The sequence below is a fragment of the Taeniopygia guttata genome, chromosome 1A (assembly GCF_048771995.1).
Source record: "Taeniopygia guttata chromosome 1A, bTaeGut7.mat, whole genome shotgun sequence".
NCBI lineage: Eukaryota > Metazoa > Chordata > Aves > Passeriformes > Estrildidae > Taeniopygia > Taeniopygia guttata.
In genome coordinates this window covers 66,332,752-66,346,225 of record NC_133025.1, presented here as the reverse complement: position 1 = coordinate 66,346,225, position 13,474 = coordinate 66,332,752, and the positions used below count along the sequence as shown (strand labels likewise).

Below are 13,474 nucleotides of genomic sequence, written 5' to 3'. Positions count from 1 at the left end.
CTTGTTAGACAGTTCTCAAGCCTTTTGTCTTGCCTCCCTCACCCTAAAAAAATTAAAATAAATTAATAAATAATTTGAAAACCTGCCCAGAAATCAGCAGGTAGGCTAATTCCTAAATCAATATGGACACTATTCAGCAGATCTGTTGTCTTTGTCTGATTTATGAATTGTGCTCTGCTGAGTGTTCAAACCATATGCTATCCTGAAAAAGGTTTTCAATCTATTGCAGTGGCATCATGTAATTACAGTGAAGCACATGATGATAGTGTTTAAGCCTCAGGATGCCCTTCAGGGAAGTAGTGCAAATAATTATCTGTGCATCAGCCCAGATTTAAAACAAAAAAAGAGAGGGGGGGTGGGGGGGGGGGGAAATCAATGCTGCTTGGCGGCCAAGTTTTGCGTATTCCAATTAACGATTTTAGATTTGACTTAAAGTTCTGAAATTGTTTGGAAGTAGGCCATCTCCTGCTGAGATGAAGCATCAGGCCATTTTAAATTAGGCACTGAGCATGCTCCCTCAGGTCCCCACTGTTTGAGATTTTGCAGTGTGTGTCTGGGCTGCCTGTGAGAAGAGCTGTCACTCAAGTGGGGTGGAGGAGAGCACAGCATGCCCTTTTGTCATCCTTCTATCAGTGCACATATGATTCCTCTTGGAACTGGCAAGTGGAGATGTGAGACAAGCCTTGCTGCTTTTGGTGAGTTGATATTCATCTCTTTTCCTTTCTGATGCCTTTAGATATCTCAGATAAAACTCAGCTTCACACTTGGCTCTCTTCTCTGATAATGGTATCTGTTTGAAATGGCTCTGCCGTGCTTTGCTTCAGTGAAATAATACGTGTATTAATTTCTTTACTGGAAAAGAATTGCTTTTTATCAGGAATGCTGGGCTGGGTGGAAAAATGGCCATATTTTTTATTTTTCCTCTCAAATTAGCTAACTATTCTAAATATAGCAACAGTTCTTCATCACTTCTCAGTCATTTTTCATTATGTTCTTTTAGACCAGTTTTGGTTTAAAACCTGGATTATTTTGTGCGGCTCATATTTTAGAGGGAAGCTTGAGTAGTCTTGCAAAAGAGAATTATTTAAGACAATGCTGAAAGATATTTACAGTACTTGGTTTCAAGACAAATTGCTAAACAGGGTAAGTTAGGTGTTGTCATGTTAGTTTTGCTGCTGTATATGTATTTCCTTCTTTAACCAACTAAGGAATAGAAAAAGGTATCTCCTAGTTCTTCATTACAACTGAGATTTGGCACCTTGGTAAGATAAAGTAGGAAATTCTGAACCAATTTATAGTCTTTGTAGTAGTTAAGGTGAATGCTTGATACAGCTTAGGATTTAATTAACTTCTAATTAACTGTGGGGAAGGCAGGATTTATGATTCAAAGTATTATCAGGGCTTACTTCTTGCACTTGATTTAAAATCTTGTTTTCCTCCAAGAACATCTGCAAATTATAACTTTCAAATTCTGTAATGCAAGGCATTTAAACGGTAGCAAAAAAATCAGTTGACAATATATTTTTAAAATCTCTAAACTGTGGTTGTGAAAAGCAGGGAGTGAATTGATAAACTGACACCACCCACTTCCATTCCCAAAAAAAAAAATATTGTTTCCTGATTTCACTTACCTGTGGGTGAATAAAAATGATTTAATATCGTGACTGAACTTCATGTGTGTTTTAAGGTTTTGGTGTGACACAGTTCATCATTGGATGGAAATTGGAGCTCTTAGTACTGATGCAGTCACAAATATTTTGGGGTTGTGAGGGGAGCTTGTTTTTACAAGTGGATAGCCTTTATCCTGTTGTGATTGTGGATATATACTTTTGGATAAAAGAGTTGAATTACAATGGGAAAAGCTGCTTGTCAGTGAATTTGCTGAGTCTGACAAAGAGTCTCTTGCCAAAGACAAGCCCCTGTTATGATTCCAGCTGACCTGATTTATAGGAGTAGAATCAATAAGCCCTTAAGCTCCATCATCACTCTGACACTCCTGCTTGGAAGAGGGAGGGGATGGAGGATGATCTGTGCATCTTGAGTACTTGAACATGAGTTTGCTTGACCCCCTAATGCAGGGTTTCCAGGGAAAATGATCTAAATGGGTGCAGGAGTTAAGATTTTTGTTAAAGCCTGAGGATAATGCATTTAATTGAGGCCTTCTGGTGGTAAAGGGCTGTCATAACCCATCAGAAAAGCTGTGCTTGGGCTGCCAGAACGGGATTCTAGATTGCTGCTGTGACAAATGATGAAAGAGAGACAGCCAGGGGCAACTGCAGACCTGTGCTGAGCAAAATAAATCACTCTACTGCTGTTGGAGTCCTGGATGCTGAGAATTTTAGACTTTCTATGCTGATAGACTCTGACCCCCAAGAGAGAGCTGCATTTGACCTGAGGCTATGGAGAAAGCTTCCAAAATTAATGGATAGCACTAAGATTATGAGCAGGTACTTTGATTAGAAGTGTGTAATACCACAAAGTAAAAATCTTAGCGTTGGGGGTTTTAGAATACAGTAATAGATATAAAACAAGATAAAAGTTTTAAAGCAGAAACTAGTCTTTCTTCTTCACCTTCTTCTTCATAAGTTTAAGTGGTATTTTATAATTAAACAAAAAAGTCTGCATTGCTAACTTTGAGTGATAATTAAGTTAAAAACAAAAATAATTTAAGAGTCATTTCTTAATTAGATAGTTTAGCCTTAAAAGACCTTATTAAAAATGATGGTTAACCATTTTGTAACTTGTTAGTAAAATACTACAAAGCTCCCTGCTTGTGAGACTAGAGCATAGATTAAAAAAAGAAACATTTAAGTCTAAACACTAAATATCATCTCAAAAACTTTCAATCCCAACCTCAACAAAAAAAAAAATAAAACAAGAACCAACATTTACTTGTTACACCAACTCATTTTATTCAAAGCATTATTAGTTATTTTTAATATTAGTTATTATTTCTAATTACTAGTTATTTGTAATATGAGTTTTACCTCATAGCTAGAACCTGTTTGACAGTGGTGGTGCCTTGAGCTGTGTCACAGAGATCTGGAGAATAATATGAAGCTACACAGATTTACCATGGGACAATTTCTGGACCATCCTAGAGAACTTCAAACCACTCAGGAAGTTGTACTTCACAGGTTTTGTAAGGGAACAGTTTTAGTCTAAAGGAAACCACAAATTTGCAAGTGTTAAACCTCACAAGCTATTTTTATAACCTTGATCACGTCTATTTTACTCTTCAGGATAATATTTATACTTTCCTTTGAAGTAAGTGCTGACTCTGGTTAGTTTTCCAAAAAAGCTAAATTCTTACATTATTGTTACAAAAGTTAACTGAATTTTGTAGGTAAGACACTGTCTCCTCTGCAGAGCTTCTCCAATTGTATTGAACATTCAAGTCCATTTCGGGTCATGGGAAAAACAAAAATTCTGCCTTGTCTTTATGATCTTAATGGTGGCTGTGCATAAAGAGGTTATTTTGAGAACTCAGAAAACTTGACAACTATATATTGCCTTTTGTTTTGCTGCAGTTTTACTCTGTGCTAGTATTGTTGGTTTCTTTCTATTTCTAGATGTGTGTGTATATAAATACATATATATATATATATATATGTATACGCACACACAAAGAGAACATGCAGAGAGGGAGGTGAATGTGTGTAAGGGCTGCTGGGTGAACAAGATTATTCAAAATGCATTTAAATTGCACTGAATTGAGGACTAAAATTGAATAAAACTATGCTTTTCCATGCTAAGGAATGTTATTATTCAGTCATTTTAGGCATGTCAGCCATCATTAGGATTTTCTTGTATTTTATTGTGGATCAATATATTGTAATTGGCAATAAAATAGCAGGGTAAAAAGTTTAAGTTCCTAGGATTGTGCTGTGTAGATGTTCTGATTTTTAGAAGCTGGAGGTCTCTTGAAGGAGCTTGAGGAACTCATTCATGACTGAAAATGTAAGGCATGTAATTCAACCTGTTGAATTCGTTTTTGAAGAGGATGAAAAGATAATTTTTTTTTTTTTTTTACACATGAATAAAAAATATCTGAATTCTGTGGCACTTTTGCACCAGGAGAGCAGTGAGAATGTGGTGGTGGCTTTAGTCCTTTTGAGGGAGCACCACTGCTGAAATAACGTTTAAATAAACTTTTTGCTTGAATTTTCATAAATATAATTGTTTGTACAGGGAAGGGAAAAAAAATCAGCTAAGGATGTGGGAACCTTTGTATATGTATCACTTTAGCTGCCTGCCAACAGGTTTTTGAATTATTAAAATCTTTTGGACAGTGAAGGCTCAGTCTTTTTCCATTCACACTGTGCTCTAAATAAGAGATTTTACTACTTCTGACAATTGCACATACTCAGTTGGTGTGCCAGATGGAGAGGATGGAGAGCCTGTGACAATTTTAGGCTGAAGGTTGTGTCTAAAAACCTTGTCAGCATTCTGCATCAGATCTTGACCTATTTTAGACAGTTTGCTACAGTCTTATACTGCCAATTTATTAGTGGGTTTTTTTAATGAAGTGGAGGAAGGAGTGGAGTTATGTTTCACAAGCACGAGCTAAATTTACTTTTCCAAGTGAAAAAGAAAATGTACACCAGTACTCATTTAAAATAAATTGGCTCTAATGACAGTCATGTATAATTGAGTCTGAGATTTTATGGAAAAGTAAAGCAAGCATTATTAGTTCTTTCTGTATGTGTCTGGTATAAGTTAAGGAATGGGTTTTTTGAAGTGAAAACCTAAAATATTTGGGATTGTGTTATTTTAAAAAAATGTTTACTTTTTTTTTGTACCAAGAGAGTGGAAATAATGAGCTGGCTAAGTCCTTGCTGAATGAGCTAAAAATTGTCTACTTTTTCAGTACACTGAGGTATAAAATGGGTATTAAATACAGTCCTGTGAATTGTGGCAGATTTTTGCCATGAATACACTAGATCATTGCAATTCAGTAGTGAAGAGGTATTTATTGGGAATATATATCAATGAAGATTTAGTGAATGATTTTTGTATAAAGAGGTTGTTTGGAACTTTAAATTTCCCAAAAGATGACCAAGAGTAAGTAAAATATTTATTTTTGTGGATCAGAATTTTCATCCCCTTCAAGAACATAGGGAAGGGAAAAGGGGAAAAACAAAACAAAAATACAGGAATGTTTCTCGAAATTATACATAAGCTTGAATTTTTCCAGTGTGTTTTCAGTAAAATACCACTTTCCTTATGTTTACGCATGTTTCCATATTTTAAAATGTTTTCAGGATATTCAGTCTTATGCACATTTCCATGCTGTGGTGAGGAGACAACAGTTTAGTATTTAAGCATGTCAGTGGCTGTAAGAAAACTGGAATTGCTTTGTGCTTCCCTTAAGCTAATCTGAATTTAATGGAAGCATGTACCATACAGTGAGTTCATTTTTTCCAAGCCAATCAAAACTTGATGCTCTTTCAAAGTATGACCCTTTGAGGAGAAAAGAAAGGAAATGTTAATTATGATGTACTTCAGGCCACTTGAAGGGACTTGTGCAATTAATATCTTGCCAAAAAAAAATCAAATCAATTCATATCTTGCCTCAAATATCAAAAGGTTTCCATGTTTTATACTTCCCTGTTTATATGGAAGCTATTAACTTAATCAGCATTTCAGTATTTTCAGTATTTAAGTTTATTCCAAATTTGGCTGTCTTTATATTTCAGATGGTCCCTTTGCCTCTTTTGCCATAATATATATAATTATGTGTGCAGGAATTTTTTCCAGGCAATTATATAGGTATCATTACATAACCATATTGGTAGAAAATCTGTCATTTACATGAATATTAGCATATGGGCAACTGAATAAAAACCTTTTAATCAGTGAAAACATTGTGTTTAGTGACAACGCTGAGTAACATCTTTAGTGCTAGGACTTGCAAAGTTCTCCTGGAACAGGATTTGCCATGTGGAGTGTTGAGGTCCCTTTAAGTGTGACCTCAATGATTAAGATAAAAACAAAACTAGCAAAATGTATTTATTGCATGGTTTTAAATAGACAGTTCTGTTTGACAGGATGGGACCAGCATATGATGGGGGTTTTGGAGGGGGAAAAATGCATGGAGAACCAAAAAATACAAAAAGGTTTTTGGAGCTGTCGTTAAAATGCAGGATATCAATACAAGTCTTAACAATTTTACTCAATGGAAATTTGTCTGATATGAAACATTGTATCCAGCGTAGGAAATCTATGTTAAACTTTTTTTTTTTTTTTTTTTTTACTGTTGTGAGAAATAGGATGATGATTTTTTTTTTCCTCCTGGAGAAAATAGCCCAAGCCATCAAGGTTGTCATAGCAGAGAACGAAAGAACGAAAGGCATGACTTCAAACAATGCCAGTTTTGGTAATACCATCTGTTTCAGCCCACTCTGCCTGGTGCGTTTGTTCTCTCTATGAGCAAAGAAAAGACAGATATCCTTAGTAGCCCTCAAACTGAGGCTGTCAAAATAAATTCTTCAATGCTGCTTCTGAAAGTGTCTCCAAGTACAGTGAGGTTCTGGCCATGATGTGCTTCCTGCAGGAGCAGCTGAATTGGATTTCCAGCTGTCTAAATGATCAGAAATAGGTTGAGAATGTTCCTCACAACCTTCCATTGCAGCATTAGTATTGCATTTAGCTGTTGCATTTAGCTGTTTTAATGGTGGGGAGTATTTTATATCATGACAGTACAAATTTGGAATGGAAACAGAGGTTTACTTAACATTAAGCTGTTGTATTTAGCTGCTGCTTTAGTTGTATTTAGCTGTTTACTTGTATTTGTCTGTTTTAATGGTGGGGAGTATTTTATATCATGATAGCACAAATTTGGAATGGAAACAGAGGTTTTACTTAACGAAGATCACAGAGGAAGGCTGGTGAAGCCAAAGGGCACATTAGCAATTAGCTTGATGATGACTGTCAGTCAAATGCCTCAGGCACTGAAATGCATGTCAGTGCAAAGCTGCACCAGGCCCCATAGGAAGAAAAGCCAAATGGCCCCAGAGAAACTTCTTGCTCATGAAACTGGATTTATTTCAATATCTTAGCTACCAGCTTTGCATTATTCCATGTAGAAATTCTCTTTTGGTACATTACCATGGCCCTGCCCTGTAAAACAGGAAGTTTAAGGTCCTAAATTCATCAGTTCAGGGCCCTGAGCACCAATATGTTCTTGTCTCATTGTGTCCTGTAATGATTCACATTCACAGGACAGATTCAGATTGATAATTTCATCCATTGGATGCAGTTTTTTACTTCATTACCTTGTCTGTGTTGAAACCAAGTACCGTTTCAATTTTGTTAAGACAGGACTATTAAATGTATTAATCAGTTGGGACTTCAACAGAATTAGATTTATTTAATTTCTTCATTTTATGTTATAGTGACATGTCTGGTAGAGTGGTAACGTGTCATTTCCTGACAACTGTGTTAAGGTGATGTTGAGAGTCTCTGACTGCATTCCCCTTCTCCATTTTCACACAAAATTTATGGAAGCTTCTGCTGTAGCTATGGAAAGCTGGAACAAAGTCATACAACTATGTGGAAAAGTAATAGTACAGCAGCCAAGAGAAGAAAAGCTCAGAAATGTCAGTGTCATGTGAGTGCAAGGGATGTGTCCATACCTGTATGTGTAAGTTTAGCCACTGCTTTACACTAACCACAACCATGTTGTAATTCCTTTACACTTCTAGATTCTTACACTTCTACACTTTCTGATCCAGAAAGTTCTTTAGCTTCCCAGGCTCAATTTTTTGTCTCTTGCTACCTCCATAGTTTTGTATAAAAGATTAAATTAAAATGGCACAGCTGTTTCCTTGGAAAATATTAGAAGAAAAATACTTTCAGTATTTTTAAAATGCTTTCCAGCTGGTTCCCCTGTGAAGCTCTGATATCCCTATGGCATTCAGGAAAATTTTACAGTTTGAACACTGAACACTGGACCCTTTTTCACTGAAAAGCATTTCAATATCTGCAAATAGTCTACACTTTCTTTACTTTTAACTTGGGGGACCTCATGCACACAGCAGTAGCATTCTTATTGATAAAAATGTAGACAGTGGGACTGGTGAATACACTTCCACTTCAATGCAGCTTTCTCATATTGAATGAAAATAGAAGAAACCTTTTTAATTGAAGGATTAATAAGGAATAATAATTATTAAGACCCTGCTACTCTCTATCTAGAAAATAAATTAGTTGAAGACAATAGATTCCTTTGCTGATCCTATTGACATCACAGTCCTTGCTCTAGAGGCAGAAATTATAATTTACAGGTTTAAAGAGATTGATAAATATCTTTGGCACGTCAGTTCTATGTTAGAAACAACTACCCCAATAGGTAGAATAGAGAAGCTTATAACTTCTAACCAGATGTTTTTCAGACTGTACCAAGTCCTTTATGACACTGGAGATGGTTATCAGTCATTCTGTTTCTGTCCAAACATTCAATTAATGTTTTCTGACAGGCAATATTCAGTAGATACGGATCATCAGAATTCCTTCTGCAAAGACCTGAACTGTTTGCAATGTGAATCTTGTTATAATTATTGGGGGAAATGTGTCTTAAGCTCAAGTAGTGAATATTTGATAGTCTGATTATTTTTGAGATATCAAAATGTCTGACCTACCCTGACTGGAATGTACTTATAGAAACCATGCCAGTGAAGCTAAGCAACTGCTGTGCACTGGCATGAACATTTGAAAAATCATTTGAAGACAGTGGAGAAAAATCCTTAGAAAGCTGCTTGCCATACTGTCACCTTAATCCTCAGGGAAAGTCTGCAAAATACATTTGCAAGACAAGCATGGAAATGAAATTCAGAAAGCTGTTAGGTCTTAAAATTCACAAACTCAGTGGTTTTAAGGAACATAATTCTCTTGACCACTTCAGCCAATCCCACCAATTTAGCACCTTCCTTTTGGGGAGAGAAAAAAAAAGAATAATATAGAATGCAATGAACAAGTCTTACTCCCCTTTACTGGACTCTAAAATTCCTTGTCTTCTCGTTGGTGTGATCACACCTAATTTCAGCTCAGCAAGATGAGCTTCACCCTTCCTGACTCAAAGAGCAGTGCTGCTGGTCACCCATTTCCAGCATTGTCCATGGATGTAGTGAAAGATCCTTGTGCAAACCTTGACTTGCTGGCTTCAGTGCAGTTTGTGGTAAGGCTAATATCAGCATGTTTTGGTTTGAAAAGACAGGTGTCTGCTAAGGAAGGCAGGAGCCTTCCTTGAAATGGAAAATGTAAACCCTCTCCCTCTGAATTCTTATAATTCTGAATTTAAAAGGCTCTTATGCAAAGATACTGGAATAGGAATAACAGTTCTTTACTAGGGAAATTAAAAATACAAATAGAATAGTACAAACAAAAAAAAGAAAACCTACTGACAGAATAGACCTGGCAGCCTGTGGGTCAGGGTGGTAGCAGCAGTCCCATACCATGGTGGCTCAGCCCTCCTGCAGTGCCAGCTGTGCTTCTGCTGGAGCAGGGATCCTGGACAAGGGGGGAGTTTTCCTCTGAAAGTCCAGGGCTGGTGGAGATGGGCCTGGTCTTCTTCTGGGAATCCAGTGATAAAAGGCAGCTGTGGTGTTCCAAAATTCAGATTATATCCAGGTAGGAATGCTTGGCTCCTCCCCCTGGGCAAAGCATCTCCCAGTGGGATGATGGAATTTTCTCAGCCATACTGGGATATTCAATAGACAATTAACAGAAGAGATTTCCTGGAAGGAGGATTGGTTGTGGCAGCGATAAAGAAAACTGCCCAATGAACAGAAGATGGTTGCCCTACCTCTCAGAGACAGGAACAGAATACACACCCCCAGCCACATCTTTCAACCTAAGACACGAGGTTTGACATCATTACTCTGTGTGGGTAGCACTTATTTCACTGACAGTGAGAGTTCCTTGTTTGGTTCCTCAGGATAAATCAGGGATGTGATGTCTGGCTGGAACCACTTTGTGACAGTCCAAGGGCTTTAACTTAATAGCTCTAAAGTAACTTGAAGTATGCAAAAATAATGCAGGCTGCTGCTTCTCTGCTTTAGAAGTGATACTTGGAAATAAGAGGAAAAACTCCAGCGTGGAAGTTCTTTAGATGCAATTTTGAACCATATTAATTGCAATATCATTTGGGCCTTCTCTTAACTTAGTAGATAGCTTTGACTTGGTGTAAATATTGCACATTTAAATATATTTAAAAGCAGCACAGCCTCCAGGTGATTTTCATTACCTATACTGGAAAACTTTTGGGCTGCATAAAACCTCCGGTAAATTTTAGATTTAAGTTTTAGGGTAACCATATGAAAGTTGTATTTGTGGGCAGTGGGTTCGGTTTGGACCAGTGACATTCAGTAGTTGATTTTTCTTACATGCTATGTTTAAAGCCTTGTGTTAATGTTTTGGACCTTCAAATGTGGGTTTAGTGGCTCATCTCATTCAGTGCATGAAATAAAAAAAATCCCCTGGGTTCTTTCCTTATCATTCCTTACTGAAGGCAAGGAATCACAGGTGCCACTAATATAAGCAAAAAATATTTCAAATAAGGCCATTTTGCCATCAGTCTTTGAATATAGAAAATGTAAGATATATATCCTCAAATTACACTATCAAAATTATTTTTACATAGTCATTTGGTTAATCTTTCAGGAAATAGTATTCTTATTATGCTCACTTTTTAAAAACTTTTTGAAGCTTAAGAGAAAAAAAAACATTAGAAGGGTAGTAAGAGTAGGCAAGTGATGTCTGTGTGGCAGGAGCTTCCTGTGACCTTTTTTTAAACAGAATATTGCTACTAATACTTGTATCAACAATATTTTAAATTTTAAATTATTTTTTCCTTTATCATAACCCCAGAAAATTGCTGTCAACTTTATGGTTATAGATTAATTTTAAATGTTTCCATTAACAACTACTTTTTGCACAAAGGAAGATTAATCTTGATTTAGACCGTTGCTTATTTGTTGTAGAATAAAACTCCTTTGCATACTGGAAATTTTGGATTTGAAGAACCTGTGACAACAATGCTGTATGTGTGTGTGTGTGATGCTGCTTCAGTGGCCTCCTTGTGGATTATATTTGGGTTTTTGCCACTGGGGGGAGCAGAAGACTGTCACAGGCTTCAGAAAATGAAATAAGTGTCTGCCTTCCGTCTCGGAAGATGCAACCCTTAATGATGAGTTGTGGAAGACTGTGGGTCCTTCATGTCTGGCACATAATTGAAAATCTGTTTTCCAGTGAATAAAATCTCTAAATAATCAGATTTTATGATGGCTCTTTCGTGAAGAGTTGCATTCTGGATTAAACATGAAGTGCATTTTAGAAAAGCAGGGGAAGGAGCTGAGGGGGCTTTGAAAAAGGACAGAGAGAAACTTAGGTAGATAGTGACAGGGTGAGTGCAGTGGTTTTAAATTGAAAAAAGCAAGTTTAGTTGGGTATTAGAAGAACTTCTTGCCTGTGAGGCTGGTGAGGCACTGGCACAGGTTGCCCAGAGCAGCTGTGAATGCTTCATCCCTGAAAGCTGACAGGTTGGACAGGGCTGTTCCTGCCCATGGCAGGGGGGTGGAACCAGAGGATCTTTAAAGTCCCTTCCATTCCAAACCTTTCTGTGACTGAGTGAAGAGAAGGTTGTGATGGTGTTGGCTTCAGCAGTGAGCTGAAATTCCCTGAAAAATTTTGTTTCAGTTGTTGCCTAATGGCAACTCCAGCAGCATGAGAGTGTAGTTTGCTTTAATAAAAGATGCTGTAGCTGAGAAATGTATATATGTTTGTAAAATTAATGCATTCTTTAACCACACATTTGCTTTAGTCTTGGTCTTTCAGCAGCAAATGTAAAAATGCTGTTCCCTTCCTCTGAAAGCATTGGGAAGGAGGAAGCATTCACTTTGTTTCTTTTCATTTTCAATGCATAGAATCAAAGGCTATATGTATATGAACTATAAGCATGTTATTCTAGAAAGGCTTCAACTCTAAATGCTGCCTGGTTATTCCCAAGCTCATTTAAGGTTCTCTGTCAATGTCTTTTTGTGTCATGTAATTGGGAAAAAGTGCCCCGTGGGCTGTGGAAGCCTTGCCTTGCCTGCTGAGGTTGCTGGACTGGTAATGTTTATGCTGCATGCAGTTTCCATTACCTGTCTTTAACTTCTTTGATGTTTGGGACAGAACAAGGCATTCCAGTTTAAAGCCAAAGTTGGGCTTTCCCTTTGGGAGAACTTGTTCTGTCTGTACTGTCAACAGCAAGCAGTCAAAATTCCTGCTTTCAAATTCATTGTCATTTTTGCTCATGGTGTATAGAGCTTCAACTAAGCAGGGCAAGCTTAAAGGAATGTTTGGGTAACACTTCAGTGCTCTCTCAGTCATAGACTGTGGATACAGAGGAAATATCAGATGGCAGATCCCAGTAGATCCTGCAGCATTCCAACAACCTGGACCAGGGATGTTTTTTCTATGGGGTCATTTGTTGTTCCAACTCTTCTTTTTTTGTTGTTGTTGTTTTGAGAGATGTGAGCTGCCTTAAGACCCTTACCCCTCCTAGGTTGCTTTTTGTTGTTTTTTTAATATTTCATTCACTTTAAAACTAGTTTTTGACTGATGCTTGAAACAGCCATGGATTCTTATTCTAGGAACATAAACAGCTGAGGGTGCTCAGTGAGCTGACAGATGTCACCACGAGAGTGATTTTTATCATCATGGATAACCCTGATGACTGCAAATAGACAAACATTACTGTGTTTAAAAAAAAAAAAAAGGCAAGTAAGGGAATCTAGGGAACTAAACACTGGTCAGCTTCACCTCTTTCCCTGAGAATATTAAAGAGCAAGTTCTCATTTAAACTGTTCCTAGGCATGTGAAGGACTGGAAGGTAATTTGAAACAGGCGGCAAGGATATATCAAGGAAAAATCTTGCCTGACCAAGCTGGCTACCTCCTACAGTGACTGCCTTTGCAGCTGAGGAGGAAAACAGTGAAAAACCACATTCATTCAGCAAGGCTTTTAATGTATCTTCATGTGGTACCTTTGTGTCTGAGTGCAGGGTATGGGTTGGATGAGTGGTGAAGAATTGTCTGCACCATAAGCAATCAATAGTTTGAAGTTTCAAATCAATGGCTGTTTACAGGGAGTCTTTCCTGGAGTTGCTGCTGGGGTGGAACCATTTTGTCACTGACCAGCAAGTCAGTTCTCACACAGGAATGAGGCTTATGCAGAAATGTCAGATGAACAAGACTCTTGGTGGTCATCAAGTTCAACCTCATGCACACAGGTAAATCCAATGCCAGATGAGATTGCGAAAGCCCTTGTCCAGTTGAGTTTCAAAAATCTTCAAGAAAGACTTGGAATCATTCTCTGCTCATGAGGCTTGGGATTTTTACTACTATTTTTATATGAGTCTGTTAGAATGTACTTTGTTGCAGTTTATGACCATTGCTCTTTTTACAGTTCTGAAGAGTCTGTCTCATTTATA

The 13,474-nt window shown here is 37.3% G+C and overlaps 1 protein-coding gene across 27 annotated transcripts in view; it reads left to right on the top strand.

Moving 5' to 3' along the window:
- The window catches only part of PLEKHA5 (pleckstrin homology domain containing A5), a 163,467-nt gene that overhangs the window by 58,865 nt on the left and 91,128 nt on the right, over positions 1-13,474 (top strand). Inside the window, exon 1 of one of the 27 annotated variants that reach the window (XM_072923791.1) lies at positions 502-695. The exons of 25 other annotated variants lie outside the window; for them this stretch is intronic. The gene's annotated coding sequence lies outside the window, so the exon portion shown is untranslated. Of the gene's footprint in view, positions 1-501; positions 696-13,474 lie in introns of those variants that run through there. One more of the 27 variants, XM_072923795.1, reaches the window with a different exon arrangement.